Source organism: Alligator sinensis, unplaced genomic scaffold, assembly GCF_000455745.1.
Source record: "Alligator sinensis unplaced genomic scaffold, ASM45574v1 scaffold1031_1, whole genome shotgun sequence".
Lineage (NCBI taxonomy): Eukaryota > Metazoa > Chordata > Crocodylia > Alligatoridae > Alligator > Alligator sinensis.
Genome location: NW_005842167.1, coordinates 1,092,491 through 1,118,805, shown reverse-complemented (window position 1 = coordinate 1,118,805; position 26,315 = coordinate 1,092,491). Strand labels below are relative to the sequence as shown.

Sequence of the window (26,315 nt, the reverse complement as noted above, 5' to 3'; positions counted from 1 at the left end):
TTCCTGGGCACTTCACCTGCTTCGGAGGTAGGAGGCGGCAGCGCTTTAATTAGAGCAGCTCTGAGAGATGCTTTAATTAAAACGAGGCCGTGTCTCCTCTATCAGCATCGCCACGCTTAAAAATGGCGGTGGGGTGTGCTTGAACTAAAGCTTGTTTAACAAACCCTTTGCTATTTGATCTACATGTTTATCAGTAGGACAGTTGCATCTGTACCACTTGCAGGCTTAGAGCAGAATTTTAATATTTGATTTACTACACTTTTGAACTCAAAGTCATATTTGGTTGCTTCAACAAAAGCTTGTGGAATTTCTGAACTGCACAACACTTTCAGTCTCCTATTGACCCTCAGAATGGCTACAAGTCATGTCCCTTTTATTTTGGGGCCCTTAATTTGCAGATGTCAGCTTTTCATATTCTTAAGGGAGAAGGCAGGGAAAAGAGATGGGAAGTGTTTATTTTGTTTTACCCGATAAGATGCTAAGATCAATTGCCTGCTAAAAAAGCTCCTAGATAGTGTACAAGGAAGAGACCTGGTAGTGACAGTGGGGAGAGTGCCAACCTGGAATGAGCATTGAACAAACTGAAATTATGGGTTTTTTGCAGTAATTTGTGATTCTGTATGCATAATCCAGTTCCTCACCACTGAAAGCTGTGGGAATTTCCTTTGTGATCTTTCATGAGGAAAATGACATTAAGCTAATTACCTGCACCGTTCAAACAATTTTTCAGTTATCATTCTGTCTGTTTTTCTGAGTGAATTTATCACTGTAATAGCTAGTAATCTCTTGGGGCCAAACTATTCCACTTATTGAGCATCTAAGTGGACTTGCACATGATTCTATTCCATCCTATTCAAGTTCCTGAAAATCCACTGATAAACCTTCTTTATCATATACAATAATTGAATCATAGAATCATAGAAAAGGAGGATTGGAAAGGACCTCAGGAGGTCACTAGTCCAACCCCCTGCTCAAAGCAAGACCATCCTCAACTATATCATCCCAGTCAAGGATTTGTCTAGCCAGGTCTTAAAAACCTCTAAGGATGGAAAGTCTTCAACCTGTCTGGGTAACCTGTTCCAGTGCTTTACTACCCTCTTTGTGAGAAAGGTCTTCCTAATATCTAACCTAAACGTCCCTTTCTGCAACTTGAGATCATTGCTTCTTGTTCAGTCATCTGCCACCACTGAGAACAGTCTAGCTTCATCCTTTTTGGACTTGTTCAGGTAGAACAGACCTGCATTTGGGTGCCTAAATCCACTTATATACCTAAAAGATGAAATAGCATCTGGCTGTTAGTACCTTAATAGCAGCTTTGTATTAATTCACAATGGTGGGGATTCATTTTTCGGTACAATGTAGGAAGGATGGCAGGGAAGCACACTGACTGTCTTTTACTGCAGCCGGAATAAAAGTTTGGCTCAGCAATGGGAGAACGCGAGTTTTCTACTGCTGTGGAAAGAGCTTTGAAATCCCTGCCAGTGGGCCTGGGCAGTGGGCTTTAGAAACAAGTTAATGCCATATAACAGGAATATGATATTGCTTCCATTGCATTCCCCTGGTTTTTAGACTGGATGTTCTCAGGGGCAGAGAATCTGTTACTTTACATCTTACAGAGCAGTGAGCACCTGGGAGACGAACCTAACTTTAAAAAGGGAGGCAAAATGTTTTGTGTTTATAGTGCCTCCCACCAGCTAACACTAAGACAGGAAGTGAAAATGTTACCCTTCCCACTGGCACAAAAGAGCCAAAATCGCGTGCTTTCAGAGTTGGGGGAGGAATGTGTACGGTGGCATTCCCTATTCAGATCTCTGGCCATTTTGCAATGTCTGAATAGAAATCAGAGAATGATCTAAAATCACATCGGTATAGTAAAACGAAAACTGGCCAGTTTCTCTTAGGACTAACTATTAGCTTGATTAAAAAGGAGGTGTTTGATTTTGAGTTGGATCCAAATTGCTTAGTACTCAAGAATGAACTTAGTACTTTCATTACGAAGTCAGTTATCTGATTGTATAATTTTTCTTTCAATTGGTTTTATATAACTGCAGCCTTTAACCTGCTTGCAGTGAAAAATCCCTCTTGCTCAGAAGTGGAATGGCTGTGGCACACTGTGTAATTGTCTTCTTCTAAGTGAACATCATTAAATCGCAAAGAATAACTCATTATGCAGCCAGGAAGATAACTAATCATACGTGTCGCTTTGATCCGTCATTATCCCTGTTATCGAAAGCAAGGGCGCTATAGCTATCTCAAGCTTAAATAACTCATTATAAACATTAAAAGGAAAGTCAAACTAAGCTGCCCAGCAGAAAGCCTTGTTCAAAGTTAAGTGATGGTCAAGCAGAGGCACAGAAAAAGAACAGTTTTTAGCTCTTGCAGTCTGATCAATACCCCCTTTCATTTGCAACCTCTACTGCTTCCATGCTTGCTCTGTATTGATTAGTCCATTATTTTCCATAATGTTGTGAAGCTGCTTCCACAGGTATTCATATCTTTGTAAAGAAAATTGCCTGGAGATTCCACATATATGAATTGAAAGAGAAAAATAAATTGCGGTGGGAGGTGGGGAAAGAACCCTCCCTCTTTCACATTTAAGTTATATTGTAACTGAAAAGATAGAAGCTTTTGTGAAACTTGCCACATTATCATCTGGTTCTGAATCATCCCACCGATGTCTGGACTAAATGGTATGTAAAAACTGCATACCTCCATATCCACCAGCCAGTATATCCATGTTGGTTCTGGTCAGTGCAGTTCCTGCTTCCTTCCCTCCTGCAAAATTGAGGTGAAGTGGGGCACTTTTGGCAGCCAGGGTCTTGCACCCATGGACATGACATGGAAAAGTGTGGATATTTTTTAACCTTAACCCTATGCTTACCACACATTTATGGCATTAACTAAATCAGTAATGACTACTAAATACCAGTGGCTAAATAACAAAACATATGAAGCAATTAATTATATTATCTCTTATAAATAATTTTAATGGTACAGAACATCACCAGTTGGGCAGATGTCTCTGTCAGGATTTCATATCTTTGATTCTCATCCCCAGCTGTGAATACTACAAATACTCCAGCTCTGGGATATGTGTGGGATTCTGTGTGTGGTTAAGGTCTGGAACAGTAGAAGATAGCCAAGCATGAATCAATGTGACATGGAGCTTGGACCTGTATTAATTCCTTCTGTGTCTCCCGTATGGCAGTCATGGAGCAGGGGGCAACAGCAATTGTAGGAAGCAAACAGTCATGGGGAAGAGGAACTGAGCAACAACTTTGAGCCAGGATGGACTAATGGACATGTATTCAGTATCTGCAGAGCTTGGAGGAGCTTTTTCACTCAGTGGACATCAGTGGGCTGGACATCTCTACTAAAAATCTGGAAGGTCCAATCCCTGCTTGTCCAGGGGATATGGCATGGGATACATGAAGTAAAGCTCAGAGAGTTGTTCTGTCCCAGTGCAGTTCCATTGGTTTGTCTGCAGGAAAAGACCCTTAGGGCCAGAATGGATTAGAGGGAGTTTGCTGGTGCCCCACATTGAATAACCCCATGGATGCATACAGACACTGCCAGGGGTTGTAGAACTTGGAGAACAGAACATAATTCTGTGCTTATTCTTTCAAATACACATTGGGGCTTTTTCTTCCCATTTTCTAATATCATGAAGAATAGTGTCAATTTTCTGCTTGTTTCCAGTGAACTGCGTACTACATATAATGCTCAGTTATTCTGTTCTTTTCCTTGGGTTAGAGGAGAAGGGCACAAAGATAGTTTTAAACCACCTTTGTATGTTCTGGGGCCAGTTCATGATATAAGTTAGGTGCCTCAGGGCTGCTGTGATTTATGCTCATTTTTCCCATGCCCCTTTCTGAGCTGTTGGAATTAGAGAATAGCTGTGATGTGGTACATACATTTATTACCAGGATGTTTGTATTCCCTTATGCTCCATAGGGGCTAGGTAGGGGGAGATGCAGCCATGCACATGTAGGACATTTGAAGAACTATTTCTGTTTTCTGTAACCCTTTAGGCTGCCAAAGTTGTCTAAAAGGACCCTGGCATAAACCAGAATCTAGCCTGCAAGCAAAGGAAACCTCATATTTAAGTCTTTCCAGTGCTCTTTCATCTCTCTCTCTCTCACTTAGAATTCTTCAATCTCTGCTGCTGTCCCCTCCTCCGCATCTCCTCCTCCTCATCATCCATCATTATCATCCTTGCCATCAGCTATGTCCACTATTGATTTTTAACAGGATGGATGAGCCAATGTTTCCTCCCCAAACAAAATAAAACAGGAGAACACAATGTTGTGTGGGCTTTGTCCCCCTTTCAGAAATGTGTGTTCTTCATTCTATCCAGAGAGCAAGGAGTAGTCACTAAGTAGTCTGGCTTTAAATGATTAGTCTGTAGTCATGGAGGGCAAGAGGGTGGTCTCCTTAGCACAGTTGGGAATCATTACTCCAGGTTAATTACTAGGAGAATTTATGTAGCAAGCATCAATCAACTCTTTGACATATTAGATCCTGTTGTAGAAGCTGGTCTTTGTCCAAACAGCACGAGAGGGGTTTTGTCTTTGTCTAGATCTTTATTTTTTATCAGATCAAAAAGAAAAAATCCGGTGGATGGAATGCTTAAGTAAAAATGTCAAAATGTTCCAGGATTAGGCATGGGGGGTTAGTTTAAGAAACAGAGTAAACTCAAGCTGCCTGGGGTCAGTGATAGATTATAACAATTTGGCATTGATGGGGGAAAGGGCTGGTAATGGATTATAACACGTTGCCCTTGTTTAGGGTTACTGAATCATGTCAGAGACTGATGGAGAGAAGGATAATATGCATGTGCTAGTGGGAGGGAGGGAATACATTAGACAAAAGCAGGTTTGTGGTATGGTATTTCCTCCATCAAAACAGCAGCTATTTCTAAACACTTGTGAACAACTAAGCAGTGCTTCTCTCCTGGGACCAACCCTTTCAAAACTCAGTGTTTGCCAAGTGGAAAAAAGGATTGGGCTGGGACCATAATAAAAGCTATTTTTAATCGTGATGTACTGGAAACAAAGGAAATTGAGGAAAAAAACCCCAAAACTCTAAAAATAGGAAATGTTAAGAAAAAAGCCCTTTTCCTTTACAGTTAGAATATAGGCAAAGGATTTAGGGGTCAAGCCCTCAAGGCCAGTTTATCCTCTATGCTCTACAATGCATTCAAAGAACCATTCACCATCTCCCAGTTCCATACCAAATGCAGCTTCAATTACTCCTATGATAGTTTCTATTAGGTCAGGGTGTTTAGCTCCCCCTCCCTCCTCCAGCATCTGGTTTTTGACTCCGCTCCTGGGGGCAGGATAGCACAGGAGGGAGCCAGGCTGCCCCTGTTGTGTGCTGCCTGCATAATGTGCGTGGCTGAAGGGTGGAGTGGGGATGTTGCATGCATGACTGGAGGGAGCTGGGGTTCCCATGTGGAATGTGTGGCTGGGAAGGGAAGCTAGGCTGTGTGCAGTGGTGGGGAACCGTGTAGTGAAGGGGCAGGAGGGACACGACACCCTGGGTTATGCAGTCTCCCCAGGTCTGCATCCCATAGTATATGCGGCCCCTTGCTGCCCAGAAGTTGGACTGCCCTGTCTTAGGTCCTGTGGTGGCTCATCATTTAGTTCAAGGTTATAAGAAGAGATAGACAATGAGCATAGAGAATTTGCCTTCCTCCCAGTCTAGTCTTATAGGGTGCATTCAGACAATGCAGAGGTGCACATTTGCTGCAGGACAGATAGCAGCGGCACATATTTGTGCCACTGCTTTGTGCTCTGGGGCATGCCCCTGCACAGCAGATTGTCCTGGGTGGCATAGGGAAGGCTGAGGCCAGCACCTGTGCTGGCTTCAGCAGCCTTAACTGGGGCCCTCCCAGGGCAACAGCAGTACCGATCCGGTTGCACAGAGCCTGGCTGCTACCACATGCGCCGCGTTACTTTTTCTTGTGTTTTTTTTTTTGACACTGGCATCTCCCAGTGTCAAGTTTTAGCACCATGCTGCAAATTAACAGTGCAGCGAATGGGTGCACGTGTGCCATGTGCAGTTTGCAGCGCCTTAAACAGCTTTAAGGCACTGCAAACCACATGTGCACTCTTGTCTGGATGCGTCCATAGAAATTAGTCAGAGAAGGTTGTTGATATCCAGAGCTCTGCCAGGATTGGGGCTGGGACTTCTCCAGGAAGATAATGCCTTCTTTGCCCTAGCTAGATAATGGAGGGGATCTCTACCAGTAATTCCTCATAGTAATAATCTCTCCTTGACGCACCCATTCCTGGGTAGATTTGTGCCATGTGAGGATTTTTAAATTAGTTAAAGGCCTTGATTTCTGAAATCAAAAATGGAAAAGCAAACTTCAACAACAACTGCAGTTTCTTCTAATAGAGACGGAGTAATCCCCAATTTAATAATACAAACCAAAGAGGTTTGAAAAAAAGAAAATAAAACCTCACCTCAGTGGCCATAAAAGAGGTTTTCAATCTTAACCTTTACTTTGTAAAACTGTATTTTTTTTAAATTTCCTATTGCATTTTCACAGCCCACAAGATGCAGAACACACAATAGTAGAGTCATAAAAAACACACAGAGAATACATAAAGCATCTGTAAGCACAGGCTTTGTGACAGCAATTGCTTCCTGCTATTGTGCTTTTATGCAAGAAGATAAAACATCCAACATTTAGACTGTCCAGAAATCGATGAGTCTGTATTGACAGCCTGCATACCACTGGCTCCATGTTCCAACACTGCCAGCAGCAGAGAGCAGAAAATCTGCTAAATGTCTGTCTGGTTCAATAAGGTCTTATTAACATTCTTTCATTGTAAACCTGAAGTGAGTGCTACATACCCATTGAGGCAGGGGCAAGGAAAACAGATTCATTTTAAAGCAGAGGGTACTTTCTATTCTATGGCTACTGTGCCGGGGTGAGATCTAGTATTTGGGAAAATTCTCCTCAGGACATGTCCACTGGGAAATGGGGGAAAGAAAGAAAACTGGGGAAAGAGAGAGAAAGGAATTGGGCAGGGGACAAAGAAACCAAAGGAGTGAAACCTGTTCATTTAAGGCTGTTTTTACACCAACATAGTCAGTGATCCCAGTGGAATTATAAGCAATTGAAAATCCTGCACCACAGTGTGTGGGGGCAGTATCATGAAAGCCTTTATAGCAAAAAGAGAAATGCGCTCAGGAATAAGGTGCTGAGGATGAGAGGCACAGGGAATGATGTGGGATGGCCAACTTGCTGGAGATGGACTCATCTTGTTTTAGGCCTTTCCAATTTGTCCAAAGCCCTGGGGAGGGATAGGACCAAAACCACTGAACCTTGGAGTCATGCAGTGAATTCTACAGTACTCAATAAGACAAACCAGGAGTGAGGTGCCCGAGTTTGTTACAGGAAGTTAGATGGCTTACTCCCATTGCTGATAAATCTAATAGCCACTTCTGCATTTCTCTATCAGAGGGAAAGAAATACTAACAATTTGAACTAGGTAAAAAACTGGGTTGAACTAGGTCTGTGGGTTAAACTTAGTTGCTATTTTTTTTAATGTGACACAGATAAGAATCCTTCCTCAGCTCTTGGCATCCCTTCCCTTCCTCTACATGTTCAGTGGCACCTCCCTTCCCAGCCTATTCCCCACCGCTCTACTTACACCTCTGGGTGTAGGAAGGAAGGACCTGCCCACTACTGCCACTGTACCCAGCTGATCTGGGGTTGGGAGGGGAGGGGAGAGGGGAAACCCAGAGCTGCTCCTGCCATGCTCTAGCGGGAGCTATGAGAAGTTGCTGCACAGGGAGTCAGGCTCAGCAGAAAACAGTGGCAGTGGTGTGGCTGATAGGTTCCCCACCCTTGCCCCATTAGCCTGCCCATTCCCTGCTAGCCTGGGAGCAGACACAGGGAGGGGGAACCTACCCACTGCTGTCACTGTCCCCTGCTGAGCCTGGCACCCTGTGGACCTTTCCCCAGCAACTCTGGCTAGAGCAGGGCAGGACCATCCAGGACAGTGGCGGTGGTAGGTAGGTAGGTCTTCCCTTTCTGTACCCAGAGTTGTAAATAGAGAGGGCAAGGGTCGGGAGGGGGAGGGGAGGTGGTGCTGTGTATAGAGGCAGAGGTAGGGGTGCTGAGAGAAGTGAGGGCAGGAGAGACTTACTTGATCTGGGGACTTAAAAAAGGTCTTTGTGCTGCTCCCATGGTGCAGGGGTGGAGGGGGAGGATGGAGGGCAGGCTGACAGCAGGAGAGTGCAGCCATCACTGCAGTGCCAGTCACTGTTTCCAAGCCCCTATATCAAAATACTGGATCTGCCTATGGTGGGATATGGCCTAGATGGTAAGGGAGTGGGGTAGAATCCACTATCCATCATTGGTTCCCTACCTCTTCTGTGGGTGGGTGTTCCAAGGGCTTTACTTTGTAGGTCAGGAGAAAGATCTACCCCTGCAGAGACAGCAGCTTTCCCTGAGCTGGGCTATAGACAGTGGAAAGCAAGAAATGCATGGCAGTTCTAAAGTAGCTCTCCGGCATTGTGGCTTTGGGAACGTCCTGATAGTTGTAGGTTTAAGGACCAAATTGTCTTCCTGTTGCCTGAACAGCACCCCACACCCTCATTGTGACCATTAGAAGAAACTGTACGTTGAGATTCAGATTTTTCCCAAATGTATTTTTCCCCCAAGAGATGATCTAGTTTTATATAAATAAACTTATTTGGACCTGGCGTGTAGTTGTCCTAAAAGCTTTGATTTACACAAGAAAAGAAATAGAGCAACGATTTTTTGCATCAAAACACATATTATTCAAATGAACTTGACATCATGTAGCTGTGACATGAGATTATGGTAGACAAGAAAAATTAAATAAACACAATCTACGGCAAAGCAAAAGGATTCCAGTAATGGTTAAGGCAGCCTTGATTGATTGATGTTTTGTGGGGCAGTGTAATCGGATCCCATACAACTGGGCAAAAGAGGAGCACCCTGATGTCAGAGTGACCCCAGAGTGGTACAGAGGCTGTATACCTGCTCTGATGCCTATATGAGAAAAAAGCTATAGTAGTGAGAAGGCAGTGGGATTGGAGAAAAAAGGGGTGAGGTTGAGACCCTCCTTTTGGCAGTTAAAACACACTGTTTCCACCTTTCTCACGCTTGTCATTTGGACTCCACACCCTGATCCATAGCTACATTTTTATCATTGAACTGTTTGATGTAAAAGGGAGCAGCACTCAAGCTGCTGGTGAACTAGTCCCACAGCTTTTCTCTGCGGTATAGTGGTTTTCAGACTGTGCTCTGTGGAAGCCGGGGGTTCTGCCATAGGTTGTTTGGTGTTCTGCAAAGAGATTGGGGGAAATGGCAGAGGAGCTGGGAGGCAGGGTGCTGCCACTGCCCAGCCAAGTCCCAGCTCCATGTCAGCTCAGATGGTCCATGGAGTCAGAGGTAGGGACTCTGCAGCAGAAGGAGTGATTTGGTAGAGTCCCATGACTTTAGGATGTTTGAAAACCACCGCTTCATTCAGGTGCTGCAACTGAGTTGTGATTTTTGCAAAGAATTTAGGAGATATCTAAGCAACATAGAAATGTAATGTATTATTGATATTTTCAGACTTAATGAACACACGGACCAAAAAGCTCTGTATGAGTCAAATAGAGTAAAGTGAACTTGACCAATAATTTAGTTTAGTTTTTGTTTTATCTGCAGTTATGGTCACAAGAAAAGAGGGCTGTGTTTTTGTTATACAAGTCTGAGTGCCACTCTAGTCTTTCTATATCAACTGTAGATAAAAATCTTAATTAAAACCCGAAGAAAGTCTTGCATAAATATTTTCTAGAAAGGAAGGATGAATTCTGGTCTAGCTCTTTGTTATGGCAATGTGGAATATCTGATTATCTTGGTATTCTGTAGCTTTTTGCTTAGAAGCAGCATCCATTTTGAAGAAAATGCATTCCTTTAATATCCAAAATAGCCTTACTTTTAAGAAACCCATTCTTGTTATGGCAGCCCCCACCCCACCACCCCCCAGCTTTTGCATGAAAGTGAAACATTTGGGCATTTCAGATGTTTCTGTGTGAAAATCACTAATTCAATCAACGCCGAATTTACAAGCATGGAAAAAGCTGATCTCATACAGGTACCAGTTCTGGTGAAATTTTGTACAAAAATGAGTACAGAACCATAATATTTGTGCTTTTCCCCATGGCAATATCTGTTAATAAAATTGTCAGTTTAATTTCAACCTGTTAAGGTTAAGGGGAAATCACTGGGACCTCTGTTGCTCTCAGGGTTAGCAGTGTAAATGTGGAGCAACTCCACTGATCTGTTAAAGTCAAGTTGGAACTGAATTGAGACTTCTGTTTGGCCCAGTGCTTTGTAAGTATTATTGGCTATGCCTTCAGTGGGTGAAAGTCAGCATGGCTCTATTGAAGTCATCTGCACTTATGTACAGCTAAGGTGGACCTGTCCCTATTTTTCTGCCAAATTCTGAAGGGGCTTTTGATGGAGCAGAATATGGACATCAGATACCTTTGAAACGTAAGTAAGACGAATGTAAATGGAAGTAGTCAAAGAAGCCAGGTGATAGGTGCTCACTAGTAAGAAGCCAGAAGTAAAGTATCTGATAATTATGGGTAGAATAGAGCAAAACTAGAGTTCAAGGAAAGGGTTGGGAGTTATGAGATGTCTTGGTCTATCTTCGACTCTGAAAAAGGAGCCTGTAAACAGTGTAGTATCTGTTCTTATCAGTTTAATATCTGATATGTCCTTGATGTGAGGACTTTATATTAAATGGATTTTTGGGACTGGGAGATGGACTCGGAGCTTGCTCCATCCACTCCACGCATCGGCCTGGTATAACAGTGCCTCCAGGAGCCTGTAAACCGAACAAGGGAGGCAAGAGAGATAGGTACTAAAAGGTCTGTCTTCCAGCTGGCGCAACAGTCAAGCCATTACAAGGCAATCTGGCTAACATTATATCTTTTAATATATTTCCCAGACTTCAGCTTCCAAAACCTCTGGAGGAGGATGAGCTCTCTCGGTGTGCAGGGTTTTGACTTTTATTGCCAGCTGCTTACAGACGTAAAAAACAAAAATGGCACTTTGCTTTAAACTCTGTGTGCCTCTGCACCAAGCCCAGCACATGCCCAGAAGAGGCATCATGTTAGTTGGACCTGGCTCGCCCAACATCTATATAGATTGGGTGCTTCTGCTGAGCTTTTTTGGCACTTTTACCTAATAGCTGATTCAATCAGAACATCCCGCTGAAACACCCAATCTATACAGACACTGTGGAGCTGTGTTGAACCAATGTGTTGCTTCTTCCATCTGTAATAGTTGATATTATTACTAGAAATGACAAGTGCAGAGAAAGGTAAAAACAGTGCATTTTAAGCACCAAAAGGCAAAATACAGGTCTACAGAACTCAGTAAGCTGTCTAATATCTCATTGTTATTCTTGTTCTTTTCCTTCAACAATACTGGAAATCTAAAGCTGCCCTCACACTTGGTAAAGTGCATTTTCTTGTTTCTGTCATGCTGGTTGACTTAAATAGGCTGTGCATCAAACCTTAAAGGAATATGGAAGCTTATACTAAGGCACAGATACTGCATCTGCAAAGAGCCCCACTGCCCTTAGATTCCACTGATGCTATGGCAGGCACATGTTTCCCCCTCCTTCCATCATGAAAATAAAACCTTGCCTTCCTGCAGTGCAGCATCTTGATCTTCCAAATTGTTACTTGCTATTACGCCCTAAGGGATATGTTCATCTGGGTTAGTTGCTGGCAACATGACCTCATAATTATGCTAACCCTGTGTTCTTCATGTCTCTTCACAAATAGTTTTGCAATCCAATTGAGAGCTCTCTTTGTTAGAGCTGCTTGTACCAAAGCAAATCATTTTTCTTTTGATTAACATTTTCAAAGAGTAACTTTACTGCATTCTCCAAGGGCTTTGGGACTGCTGCATGGCCCATCTGGTTGAGCTGAAGTCATTTAGCATTCTTGGTCTCAAAATGCTGTCTTTATTGAGACTTTTTGACTAAAGTTTCACTTTTGGATCGTGCTTTTTGGCTTTTTAAATGAATGTTCCTTCGTTGTCTGTGAGAAGCAATCCTCGTTTTATGTTCCTTGCTTATTGCCAACCAGGCAATTGTTGAAGATGGTGAGGGCAAGAGAGGCCAGCATCTTTGTAATTTGTAGTGGCAGCTCATCTGTCAAAGACAAGGAATTGAGTTGCAGCTAAAAGAATCAATTAGATCAGCGTGATTTTCATATTCTTATTAGACACTTGAACCTGTTTCCTCTGTAGCACTAATAGGGTAAATGTTGATGCATGCTTTGATCATGACGTTGTGCCTTTGCCATATGCATGGAGAGCTATCAAATGAGCTGACAAGCTCCATATTTGAAGTTCCCGTGGAACATCACTGTCAATTTGCAGAGGGATTAATTAGTCATGGTGCTCAAAGAGAGAATTTCAATAGCAACTCAAGGAATTTATTGCTTAATGTAAAATAAATGAGGTGGGGGAAAGGGAGATTAGGATGCTTGAATCCATTGAGTCTAGTTTTTGACTTCCGTGCTCTATACTGTTTAAGCTGATTGCAAGAATTCAAGATAGTTCAAATATAGCTTTGGCACAGGTTGGCACCACAAGGCTTTGAATCTTGTTTTGTTTTCTCATTTGACCCTGTTGTAGACAGGCACACAAATCCTTTGTGAAGTTAACAAAGTAAGAGGAATAATTTCTGGCAGTGTGCCAGATACCAAGTAGTTAGCTGCTGTAAATGATCCTTCTTACATTAACACTGTTAGTGGTTGTAACATAACTTGGATTGAAATAAGAACTCCTCATGGGTCTCACACAGTCTGACATTGTTTGAAAAGCAACTGGAAAAACAGGAAGACATGATTTTTGGCATTCTCTTTCTAAACAGAGTAAACCAGAAAGATTTGTAAGGACAAGGCTGCAGCTCTTCACATGAGTGATGTTTTAGATGTTGGTATTTGACTCCTAGATCAGCTCTTTTGCTTGAGAGGGAATATGATTGATTCTGGGGCAACAAAATATCATGGTTAGTCTGGGGGCAAAACGCTTGGAAGCAAAAGGAGCCGTTTTCATCATTCAGTAACAATCCCAGGGCACAGGAACTTGAGGGCATAACATTTCAATGAAAAGGAAAATGGGACTAGGGAAATCTTTATGCGTAAGAAGAAACTGCCATTGTAGATAGATATACAGTAGTGGGGGCACAGACATCATTTGAGCAGTCAGAAAAAATCAAACATTAAATTAAGAGGATTTTTGGTAACAAATACAGTACATGTGAAAGAAAATAAAGCAGTATCTTTGTGAGGCCAAATGGTATTTGTATCTAGATCAGATAGATGATCCTGGAAAATGTTCTTACACATCATTTCAAATCCCATTTTTTCTTCTTTTACTCTTCCCCTTTCTGCTTTCTCCTCTCTGCTTATTTTTCCTCTGTCTTTGTTTTTTCTGCAGGTCCTTCTCCCTGGATTTCTCTGCTGGATTTTTTTTTCCAGTTGTTTTCTCTCTAAAAAGAAGCAGTTCTCCTTTCTGTCTTACCATCTGGTCTCTTGCCTCTGTGGTTTTCTTTGCTAGATGACTGTGATTAGAAATACATTGCAGGTATAAGCTGTTCCTGCAATGTTTCAGTGTAAATACTGAAAGAACAGCTGTTTCCAACATGGCGCTACCCTGAAAACTGCATTCCAAAATAAATAAAAATGTCACTAATCTGGAACCTCAATATTTAAAAGCACAACACATTTAAACCAAAATCTCTGGTCTTAAAATATGGAAGATCTGTTCTTAACCCCATCCTTCCTCCACTCTTAATTTTAAACGTGAAGACTAGTATCAGCACAATCTTCTTCAGTACAGAATCTTTTCTTCTTCTTACACCATTTTCATTCCATTCTTATACAGCGCTCTTCATCACTAAATTGTGTCCCATTTGAACAACCTAAATCACATCTATCACGTGTTTGCTTTTTCAGCCACTTCCCGCTGGGAGAAGGCAGCAGGATGTCTTGTTTTGGTAGACAGTGGGTAGATTTTTTTTTGTTCATTTGCCCTGCTTTTACACTAGTCACCACTCAGCAACATTCACAAGGTGATTCTACTCCTTCCAGTGACATCTCCAAATCCCTGAACAATGTCCCTAGTGACCTCCACTGTACCTCTACCTCATGATCATCTCTGAATCTGAAGTACTGAGTCATACTCTATAGTACAGCAGTTCAGACCTCCCACAGACACTGTGGGCGCATGCAGATGAGCATACACATACAGTTTGCTGTGCCTGGATGCTGTTTAAGACGCCACAAACTGTATGCACCCTTTCACTGCACTGCAAATTAGCAGCATGGTGCCAAAATTTGACACTGGAAAATCCCAAGTGTCCCAAAAAAAAAAAGCTAAAAAAAAGTGGTGTGGTGTATGCGGCAGCAGCGTGCACAGCCAGAAACAGAGCCTGGCTGTCCAGAGCTACACTCTGGTTGCTCCACAGCCAGGCTCCAGGTGGCTGAATTGGTGGTGCTGCTGCCCTGGGAAGCCTCTAGGACCTCAGGTAAGGCTGCTGGGGAAAACTGCTGTCCTTTTATTTTTTTTGGATAGCTGCAGGAACTGTTAGGAAAATGGCTTACAGACAAAAGTATTCCACAGAGGTATTACAACGAGGAGTATGTCAAAACCAGAATAGAATAGTTCTATTCTAAAAGTTTCTATTTACTTAAATACTTACTTACTCAAAAGTTTCCCTTTAAAATATTTTAACAGGGAACTCCCTTACTATTTGGCACCATGCTTGAAAGTTACTTTGAAAGCTTGTTATTCTGATTCATTTTAGTCATCCTGAATCCTTCATTAAAGGCCATTTCTACTTACCCACATGTAAGATGAATTTCTCCAAGCCCAAAGCAAGCTGAGGACAATTTTGTCCCAGTGTTAAACGAACAACCAAGGGTCAGAAAGCATATGGGAATAAGGAGACTGCTAGATTCATATTAGCCATCACTTTGGCCTCCTCTCCTAGTCTTTGTTGCCTGATTTTCTTATTACAAAATGTGACTTAGGTCAAAAATGTGACTTAAAACCACTTGTTATTTTCCCTGAATTTGTTGAATAGCTTTGGTTGAATAAAAAAATAAATCAGGTCTAAATTCACAAAACCTGCAAGGAGGAGCGAGTTTCCTCACAGAAATAGTCTAGAGGTTTGGGCATTCACCTAAGGTGAGGAAGACACAGGGTAAGTTCTCTCCTCTGCCTTAGAAAACTTGAATGCTCATCTCCCTGTGGAGTTTTCTAATCACCAAGATAGCCTACTATTCTGGGATGGGATGTTTCAGTCTCTTCTTCTGAAGCTGTTCCACTTCATATATAATACACTGTGGATCACAATTGCAAATTTACATGCTTGACATCTCTCTGTATCCTCTTTTAGGCACCTAAGTCCTTTCTTGTTCTATGGAAAGTAACCACCCCCAAAATACTCTAACTTCTAGTCATTAACATATTTTCTTGAGATGAGAAATGTGGATTTAAAAAAAGCCTGAGGCTGAATCAATTCAATCTTTGCAGGTTAGTCTAGATTGCGTAGATTGAACCGATAAGCAAGTGAACACACATTCACTTCTGATTCCAGAAATTCAGGCACATGCCTGCAGTGACCCAGGCCAGAAGCCAGGGCATGCTAAAGCACACCTCCCTGCTCAGCTGGAGCAGACAGCTTAGCCAAGGCTAGCCCACCCACCCTACAAGGGGTGGGGGGATGTCGCAGGGGAAGCCCAAAGCATCCTGGGATGCTGGGGGACTGTGCCTTATCTTGAATCTGGAGGCAATCTAGGGCAGAAGTTCAAGAAACTGATTTAACCTAAATCAGTTAAGTCTGATATTGCATCCATCCTGGTTTATCTTAAACTGGTTTTGGCCATTTTGAAAATGGTTTGTGCGCACAAAACTTCTGTTGTAGTACAGATTTGAACTGGTTTCCAATCAGCTATGTCACTTTATGTGTAATTTCTGTCCCTCATCAAGAAGGACTAGAACTTCATCTCCCATTTAGAAATGCCTAAATGGAGTTTTCTTTTGTTTAATTAACAAAACAAAAAATTTCATTTGAATCTGAACTGATATTTTGTTTTTGTTTTTCAGTTCAAGTGTGAATCTGAAAAATCAACTACTGCTGTGCCTTGTTAGAAAGACTATAGGAGCTGGATAATTTAATAATACATTTCACTTTGCATTCTGTTTCCTGGAGTTCTTCAGTTTTCAACTCTTATATTTTACTTATTTGACAGCACCCTTCATTTTAGAGCTTAATACTGTTAAGAAATGCCATCATCTGCTTTCTCATTTTGAAATGCTGTTTAGCACTAATGATTTATGCAGATAATTTATATACTTCATAATGTAAAATAAATACTACTGGATTTGCTAAGAGGAAAGTATACAGCATTTCAAAGACTGGCTTACTGAAGGAAAAAAATAGAATTATTATATTCTTTTTATAATGTATCAGCATGATTGCTTTTGATCTACATTGTCTGTGGGGCTCTTTCTACTCACTGAGAGTGTCTACATGTGCCCTTATGGCACCATTGTTACTGTGTTGCCATTTAGTACTTCCTTTTAGAAGTACTAAAGGATGGCGCAGTAACAGCCCATGCTGCTCTGTCTGTGCGGTGCACAGTTATTTTTAGCCACTATGTTGCTGTAGTGACACACCATACCGATGGAGAGCATCACTACAGCATCACAGTTTCTGCCCGCTGATGCTACATCACAGTAGTGCGTTGCTGTGGTGATGTAGTGTCACATATAGACGCGCCCACTAGTTATATGCCCCGGGTGCATCTACACAAGATGTTTACTGCACAGTAGTCTAATTAGCTGTGCAGGTCCCTTTCTGACACTGTAAGGGTACATTTATACGAGATGCTTTACTGAAAATTAAACTAATCTAATATGCAGTAAAGCATCCTGTCTACTCCTGTGCAACAATTACTGTGCAATACGATAGTCTAATGTGCCATTTTCTAGTACCTGTAGGTACAGGTACTGAAAAAACAGTGCATTAACTAATGTGCTGTACTGCATGTGCAGATGCTGACTGGGAGTTGGCACCCAGGGGAGCCTGGAGCTCCTGCTGGCTGCTGCAGAGGGGCAAAGCAGGGCAGGAGCAGTCTTGGACTGGGCTGCTCCTTTCGAGCTTAGTTTGCTCCTGATGGGGGCAAACATGTAGATGTGCACTGGGGAGTGCTTTAATGATCCTGAATTTTCTGCACAAAAAATTACCTTTCTTCACATGTTACCTTTCTGCACAGAAAATTCAGATGCATTTATTGCACGTGCAGACGTGCCCTAAGACTTTTACCTGAGATAAATGGACTAAAATAACAGTGAAGTACCAGAATTTCTCAGAGAAGGGGATATACTTTCTCATCACACTATATGTTAAAGGAACAGTGTAGTCTAGGGTGCTCTGATCCCTAGGCTAAATATAGGGTGTGTTTGTTTCTAAACCATATTTTAACTAACAGGGGGGGAAACCCCTCTTGTTTTCAGGAATGGGAATCACTTCATAAACAAAATAAAGGAATTACTGTGCTTGGCCCATGAAATTGAATTTTCCATAGTATTTTAATTCATTTCTTTTACATCTTTTTTGTTCATTGTGTTATGAAAATCACAACTGTGGGTTTCTGTTTGAACCATGGCCTACTTTAAAAAAAATGACATGATTTTGAGTGCCTACTCAGCATACTTTTACAGGGTTTAATTTGTGCAGTGTAGGTGTCAGTCCTTTCTGATAATCAGGCCTCTCTAAGATGTCTCAAATTAAGCAGAAAGTGATGCTCAGAAAGTGATGCACCTAAAACTGCTAGTTTATTTAGAAAATTAAAGCCTTTAATTTCATAGGCTAATTTTTCTGTCTCTTGAAGGTTCTTTATTTTTCCATATCTTCATACATTTTTGTGAACTGCTAAAACAGATTGTATCTGAGGGTAATAGCTCCCCAGTAATAACTGGAGGTGGTAGCAGCCACGTCAAGGATTCATAAACTCTTGCTGTCTCTGCTGTGTTGCTTAATCCTAACAATATAGCCAAACTAACCAGGCATTGAGCAGAAGGGATATAAAAACTTCTCATTCAGCATCATGACATATACTGTAACATGCTTTCTTTTTTTGCAGATATTTATGAATGGTTTAAAGTTATGGCTAGGATTAGATTAAACAGCATTTGAACCAAATATTACATGTGGGCCTTTCAGACATTGCGTCATTTGGGAAATGGAGAGAATGTAACATTATACCCTCACAAATTTCTTTATTTCCCAAACAGAATCTATTCAGATTGTCATACCCGTAAGGGGTCGAGTGGTATAACTTATTTTGAGATAGACACACAGATCTTTGAAGCAAGCTTTTGTTTATTAAAACGAAAAAAAATAAACAGAGTATACTCACAACATTTAATACAGCATGCTCAAGCCTTGTTACTTCTTATGCGCAATTTCCAAAGACACCTTTAAAGATGATGCTTGGAGCAGATCAGCTAAGCCGTTGGTCGTGTACTACCGGCAAAGCTTCTAAATTATCTGTTCCCCCAGCAGTATGCTTCTATGAGAACCCTAAGATTTGTGTCACAACCCAAAGGGTGTGATTTTTGTTTTTGTGTGCTTCGGCACTGCTAAATTGTCCCTGCTAAATTGCAGCTTCCTTGCACGGTGGAGTTTTCTGCTGCAAAAGAGAACCCCGGTGCAAGGGAGAATTTCCCACCAATTTGAAGCTTTCTTTGCAGGGTGCATTTCTTTGTTGCAGCACAGAAATGCTCGTTGCAAAGAGTTCCCGCCATTTGTATGCTAATTCGAGTCCCATTATTGGCCAGTTCTAAATTATTCACACGTGGCAGCTAGTGATTGGCTTGCTAGCCGTATAAGAGGCTTGAGTGGTTTCCGCCCAAGTTGGAGGACTCCACGAACAAGGGAGGAGGAGATCTTCACGCTGTGTGAAGATCTCTAAGCGCTGCGGATCCTTACGGACCCAGTGCATTTCAAGCAGGCAACGGAGGTCTGATTTGGGCTAGAGTTCACGAGTTTAGAACTCTTGTCCGCTTCTCTTCTTTCCTGTCTGTAACCGCAACTCAAGCAAGTTTTCAGCCTGCACCACTGCCATCTCGGTGTAAGTAAACAATCTTTTAAACTACCGATACGCGTCTGTGCCTAATTCCAGCTCGACGGCCTTCCTTCTCCGACCCGGCGTGCCCGGGCTGCTGGCCACAGCCCGCGTGCAGCGCGGAAAAGGGCTCGGGTCGCTCCCTGCCCGCACAATTTGCACACTTTGCTCAAATTTTGGGTCAAATTTATTCACATCTAAGCGGAATTTAGGACCAAATTTGGATTAACCTTTACTGTGATTGGCTAAACGCTAGAACATTTTGTGGTTAGTGTGGTGAGCCCTCAACTTTATTTTGTACCGCATTGTAATGAGATACCTTTTTTACCCCTGACCTTCTCAAGAAGCTGATTTCTGGCCTTCTCAAGCAGTTGATATGGGGGAAAGAAGGGAAAAAAACCAAAACTCCCGGAGCACAGCTTGACTCTAAGAGCTCTAAGAGGCCTCAGCGTCACTGAGTTGTTTCTTCATGGCTTGCCAGTACAGGTGTTTCATTGCTTTGACAATGTTGTGAAACCACGTTTCCCTGTTTCGGCGGCTCAGTAGCAACCGTGCAGTCAGAACACTTGGGTTTCTCTTTTGTCAACTTTGTACTTTGTTTCTGTACTGTCAGCAAAACTGTAGGTATGGGTATCACACAGATGTGTAACAACTCTCCACAGTTTGTGCTGAAACCAAATGCTGAAAGGAAGACACATCACTTAGTGAACAAGTCCTAGCATTATTTCTATACTGAAAGTTTTCATATAAACAGCGTATCCGGGTTTAAAAATGCACAGTTTTACATGTTTCCAAACAGGCTTCATCATTTGCATTGGACATAGTGCTTATGCTTTTCATGACTTCTATTTCTACACTTTATTAACCACTTTATGTGGGTTGCTAGTTGGAACAAAATCGTGGGTGTCTATAGGATCAGATTCTTGACTTTGGGCTGCTGATTTGCTCTGTGTCTGATCTCTTTTAAGAAGTCATTTATAACCACTTGGTACCTTAGTCAGCCCAGCTGGAAGTTTGAATGAAAAACAGGAACCCTGAAAAGGAAACGCTATATCTCATCTGAGCTCTCCTGGGCAGGTGCATTGCATTAGAGAAAAATTTGCATCTTGCAAGTGATTCTAACCTCTGTATGCATTTAAGTGTGCAATCTCACTGGTGTAACTTAGGATGGGGTGGCCAGTATAACTGCCTTGGGTGTTGACTTGGGAGGCAGGGGCATGAAAAAACTGACTGTCACTAGCAGCCTTGTGATTGCAACTGTGATTCCTCTGGCAGTGCAGAGGCAACTGGAAGATACTGCTGTCCCTGTGCCCTGGGTACCTGGCCACATTGTTCCGCTGCTGTATAATACTATATATAACAGCTTTCATGGAGGCTAAAGACTTTGGGTTCTGGAAAGAGATTATTTGGAAAAGGACTTCATGAAAGCTGAGGTCTGCATACAAGGCCAAAACCTTTACTAGAAATCACTGCAGTAAGTACTATACCACTACTCACTAACTAACAGGAAAAGAGATTTCATTATTACCAATGAAATGAAAGGAACATTTCTTATTAAATGTCAGTGTAAATAATTTTGGTCTGTTTAATATGTTACATCTTAAATTTGCTTGTTAGTCTTCCCCAGGCCTATTCCTACATGGAGCACTTCATATAAAGGGTTGGGCAGAAGGCCTGGCTGAGTGAGTAGCCCTTGTGGGCAGCCAAGTGGGTGGAAGGCAGCTGGGAGCTGGAGCCAGAGTCCCATGCACTGGGACAGGAGCCACCTGGCTACAGCTTCCCCTCCACCTGGCTGGGCATGTAGTGTCTGGCATGCATCCCTATGGCTGCTGCCCTTCCCTGCGCTACCTGCTGCCCAAAGCAGGGCAGCAGGGGCTGGAGGAGGAGGAGCCACTGGAGGCAGAGGGAGCCGAGCAGTACTTGGGCAGCTGCAGCTGCACTGAGAGCAGCCCCGCCAGGAAGCTGTGCATGCTGGCTGGGGCTGGGGCTGGAGCTGTTGGTGGGCACGGGTAGGAGTGCAGCATGGGCTGCCTCAGGCAGGAATGACCGGGGCTTGGTCCCATGTGGAGCACCACAGAGGCAGCCATGGGTTTGATCCAATCAAGTGGCAGGCACCTGTCCACAGTCTGGATCCAGCCAGCTGTCAGGCTGGATCCAGCCCACGGGCTGTAATTTGTCCACCCCATAGAGCCCTTATGTACATACGTATGCTTCCTGCAGCAATTCAAGTGAGTTAAATTACTGTAATCCTCAATGAAACCGAGTTAAATTACAATGGTTTTGTTACACTCATGTCCTTATAGCAGTATGTAGAGGTAAAGGTTAGATTATAGCAATGTAATGGACCAGTATAATTGTGTTTGTCTCTCTACACCCAAAAAGAGTGGGGATATACAGTGATATACAGGATATACAGATAAGAATGTAAGAGATGCAGAGGTCACAGCTCTAGAAAAGCAGTATGTACCCTGGATTTGGAATACCTCTTCCAGATTCTTATGGGAACATCCATCAGCATAACAAGTCCCGGTATAAGTAAAAAGACTTTTCTTGGAACAAGCAATTCATATACATAATAACTACAGGCAGGAAGCAATTACTTTAGCCTACAATCTCAAAATATATAAATCTTGGTTAGTGATACTAATGCATTGTACAGTTCTTCTGCAATATGCTTATTCTTCCACTTCTTTGTTTTACTGTACTCATTAAAGTTTAGTAAATATTATTTTATCCTTTTTCCCCCAACCATAGCAGCTAAATAAGCTTTGTGGGCCAGGCTGTGACTTTCTTATGCAAACTCATGAGTATTTACTCACCTGAGTAGTTGCACTGACTGCTCATCAGAGTAAGTGCTAGTGGTCCACAATCTGGTCCTGTGAAATTAGTACCATCTCTGTTCCCTTTGGAACCTTAAAAACAACACTTGGCTTGCAGGGGGTATAGATTTATAGTACATGTGGAAAAACTCCTGAATCTGATGCGTTTCTTCCACTTCCAATCTCCAAACATCTTATTGTCCCTGGAGAATATTACACAACTGTTATGACCATACAGAGCAACACAACAAACCATTCCCTTTTTCTAGCAACGGTTTTGGTTTTCAGTGATCCCACTAAAAGATTTTTAACTTTCCCTTTGCAGAGAAAAGACAAAGAAAAAATTACCACCAAGCCCTTTTCCTTCTTTACTGCAACCAAACGTATGCCATGTTTTGAAAGGGGGCATTTTCAATTCAGTGTGTTTAAATGCAGTTTCCATTTATAGTTTTATCAATTGGCTGCAAAATGTCAAGAAAAACTGGTTGACATTTAGAGCATGGGGTGAACTGTGGTGAGTAAATTTGGTCATTTCATCAGCTGCAGGTCAGTTTAAAATATGGATTGTAATAAAACTATCCAGTAAGACATGTATAGTAGGCATTGAATGTTTATTTCGTCTGTTTCTACTTTTACTCTTTTGAGCTGAGTCATTTCTCTTTGTTCAGCTGTAATTTCATATTGAAGACACGAGGCTTGCTGAGCAGGTACATTTAGGCCTCTGCTAAACTAAATATTCTGGAAATTGAAAAGGAACTTAAATATATAAATATTCACTTTACGGTTCCTTTGCACTTCCAGGAGAATGTAAAAGAATCTCAGTGTAAAGGAGAATGAGGTCCGAGGATACTTACATGTCGCTATATAAAACATTTGGCCTACAGCTTTGTTCTTTAGGAGATTTATTACTTTATCTCAAAAAGTTTAAATTACTGGATAATATACCGTCTCATCTTGGTGATGATGACACCCAATTGAAAAAGCTTTACTATTATCTCTTGTTCCTTTTCTACCCAAAAATCATTGGGTATTGCCATTAGTGTTTTGGGTGGTCAAGATGAAAGGAATTTAAAATATTCCCCCTTTAGAAAGTGCTGTTCAAAATAGTTTAATTTAATTTAAGAAGTGACAGATGGGAGCAATATCCCAGTACTCTCTCTGTTAAACTGAATCGCAACTGATTAGCAGCTGCTTTTTTTTTTTCTGTGTTCCTCGGGAAAGACATTGTTATATCCTTAGTGCTTCTGTGAAAAAAAAATCATTACGATCCAAAATATAGTCTTAATGATTTAGGTCTTCAAATCAAAACAGGAATAAAATACTTAGGAAAGACTTAACCATAGGTGTCTCTTAGTTTAGAACTAGATACCAATATCTGTATGGCTCTGTAAACTTTGTTCATTCAGTTTTTCCTCCCCTGCAATTCCTTTTAACAAAATGGCTCCTCCATGATGAACTAAATCTGCGTTGTTGTAATAAACAAGGAAATATTGGCATGCACTGTGCTTTTACCATATTCCTACTGTAGTGCTAATTGGCAACATATTAGGGCTACCTATTTTTTCTCTAAATAGAACACAGAATTCCCTCACAAAATTGACAATACAATTGCTAGGCTGAAACCGAAGCTACTGTTTTCAGATTTCTGTAATCTTTTGCATATTAAAATCTTACTACTTGTTTCTACTATAAGGCCATATAGAACTCCAGCCCAAATTTTAATGCTCTCTGGATTTAGTTGAAAATATTCTGAATTCACAATTTTAATTATGATTTAAATAACAGTAAAAAGGGTGTCAGTATTTTCAACAAAAATATTCAACCTTTTTTTGCAATGTTCAGAAATTCTTCAAAATTAATTATATCAGTTAAATTTCATCCAGAAAAGGGATAATTTTTAAAAAATATTTCTGTGAACACTGGGTCCCATTTTTCAAGCCACTTTTCTTTATCCACATTTCTTTCTGTGTATGAGGATGGCAGCCCATGTGCTAACCATGCTTTATTCTAATCTCTCCTTAATAATCACTTCTCCCATTTTGCCTACTGCGAGTTAACTCTACAACAAACCAAGAGAACTCCAAAACAGATATTTTTCTTAAGTGACTAATTGAGAGACTTTATAATTGTTCACTTACCTCTGTTATTCCTTGATTTGTGTTTGTTCATGACCTTCCATTGTGCAGTAATTTAAACTGTTATGTTCTTCAAGGCAGGACCGCAAGGTCCATATATTCAACTGGTGCAAATCGTCATCGATCTACTGCAATCAATTAATCTACACCATGGGGTCATTTAAATCCATGATACCCAACCTATAGCCCATAGAATTGTGTCAAGGAGCTGCCGACGGGATGGGAAATTTGGGGGTAGGAGAGCTGTGGCAGCATTAATTGCCATGGCCCCCAATTAATGCAGCCATTGCCTCCCACTGACAAATTTCTAGAACCATGGGGAGACCTGGAGGCCAAAGACATTAGGCTGGACTGTGGGGTCAGTCTGTGGCTCAGACTGGGCCTGTGGACAAGCCCCACATGCTGACTCTGTGTGTTAGATACAGCCTGAGGATGGGCCCTGCACCTCTCATTCAGCACTGTGTTGTGGATGGTTTGGACACACTGATTTCAGTGCAGATAAGTGTTAAGTGATACACATGGGCAAAAATAGCCCCAACTATGCCTACACTATGATGAGCTGTACATTAGCTGTTACCACACAGGAAATAGAGCTGGGAGTCATTGCAGGCAATTAATTAAAAACATGAGCTCAGTGCTCAGCAGCCATAAATAGACAAAAACAATTTTAGGGATTATTAAGGGAATTGTAAACAAAACTGAAAATATTATGACCCTTTATAAATCCATGTTGCATCCACATCTTGAATACTGTGCCCAGTTTTGGTCTCCACACCTCAAAAAGGATATAGAAGAATAGAAAAGGTACAGAGAAGGGCGACAAGGATAATTAGTGGTATGGAGAGCCTTCAATATGAGGAGAGATTAAAAGAGTCTAGGCCTGTTCAGTTTAACGAGAGATGCTTGAGCAGGGTCATGATAAAGGTTTACAAAATACTAAATGGCAAAGAGAAAGTAAATCGAGATTTATTACTTACTATCTCTCAGGTAGTAGGTTTAAAACTAGCAAAAGGAAGTTCTTTTTCACACAGCATATAATGAAAATGTGCAGCTCATTGCCACCAGATTTTGTGGAAATTGACAGTTTAGCCAATTTCAAAAGAGAACTGGACAAATTCTTGGAGGAAAGGGGCATCAGGAGCTATTGAGCATAGGAGTTAGGAATACAATACAACCTCTGAATAAGAACTTCCTAGACCTTAAATGCTGGAGGCTGCAAGTGAGAGAGGAACAGTGAAAAAACCCTGGTCATACCCAGTTCACTCTTCCTTTCAGCATCCACTCTGCTGTTGTGTGACACAGGATACTGGGCAAGATGGACCTATGGTCTGACCTGGTAAATGGCTATTTTTATTTAAACAATGGATGGATGCTGTTGGCACTGGATTCACAATTTTGCCCCTTTGCTCTGGGTGAGCACAACCTTCAGACCGACCACATCTCCTCTGGTCGATAATAGGCAAATTTTACTGATACACAGTGATAGGAAATAAGAGCAATGCAGGCAAAGCAAGCAAGAAGATTACAACATACATTACCCAAATTCCTCAGTGCCCAGAACATACACAAGGCACGCGGTGTGTTCAGCCGGTACGTAAATGACACTTTGAGGTTCTTTGCTTGAATGTCTGATGTCAGCAACCTTGGAGGTCAGGGGCTGATGCCAAATGCCAACTTGCTGTTTTGAAAACTCCTCCTTTTGTCTTTTTCCCCTCCAATGACTTCATTTTTAGGCATTGTTAATTGGTTGTCATACTATCCATGTTCTGTTTTGTCAGACAAAATCGTATTTTCATAAACCTATCACATGCACACACCTAAATTTGGTCATTTCATTTGAAACTGGAAATCCCAAGGGTTTTTGCAAGTGGGCACTGGAATTTTAGATCCAGGGCTATCTTTATTATGAAAAGTTTCAATTTCCCAGCATGTGTATATCCATTGGCCTTAGACACCGTGTCAGCCTTGAAGGCTGTGAAACTGTGTAACAAGGCTTTTAGAAATCAATTAATCAAGTGCCATTCTCCTAAAGCGGGGTGTCAACCGGGAGTAAGTGTACCCCTGGGGGTACCTGGAAAGGGGCTAGGGGGTACATGTGGGTGGGTGGGAACAGAGCGCCACCACCCTGCGCCACCGCCTCCCAGGAACAAGACTGGGGGGA

The 26,315-nt window shown here is 41.8% G+C and overlaps 1 protein-coding gene and 1 non-coding gene across 2 annotated transcripts in view; both read left to right on the top strand.

Moving 5' to 3' along the window:
- The window catches only part of LHFPL6 (LHFPL tetraspan subfamily member 6), a 236,163-nt gene that overhangs the window by 126,648 nt on the left and 83,200 nt on the right, over positions 1-26,315 (top strand). The gene's annotated exons all lie outside the window — the stretch shown is intronic.
- On the top strand, positions 10,686-10,881 carry LOC112550620. The gene has a single exon (XR_003094552.1). It is a non-coding gene; the product is annotated as a U2 spliceosomal RNA (small nuclear RNA).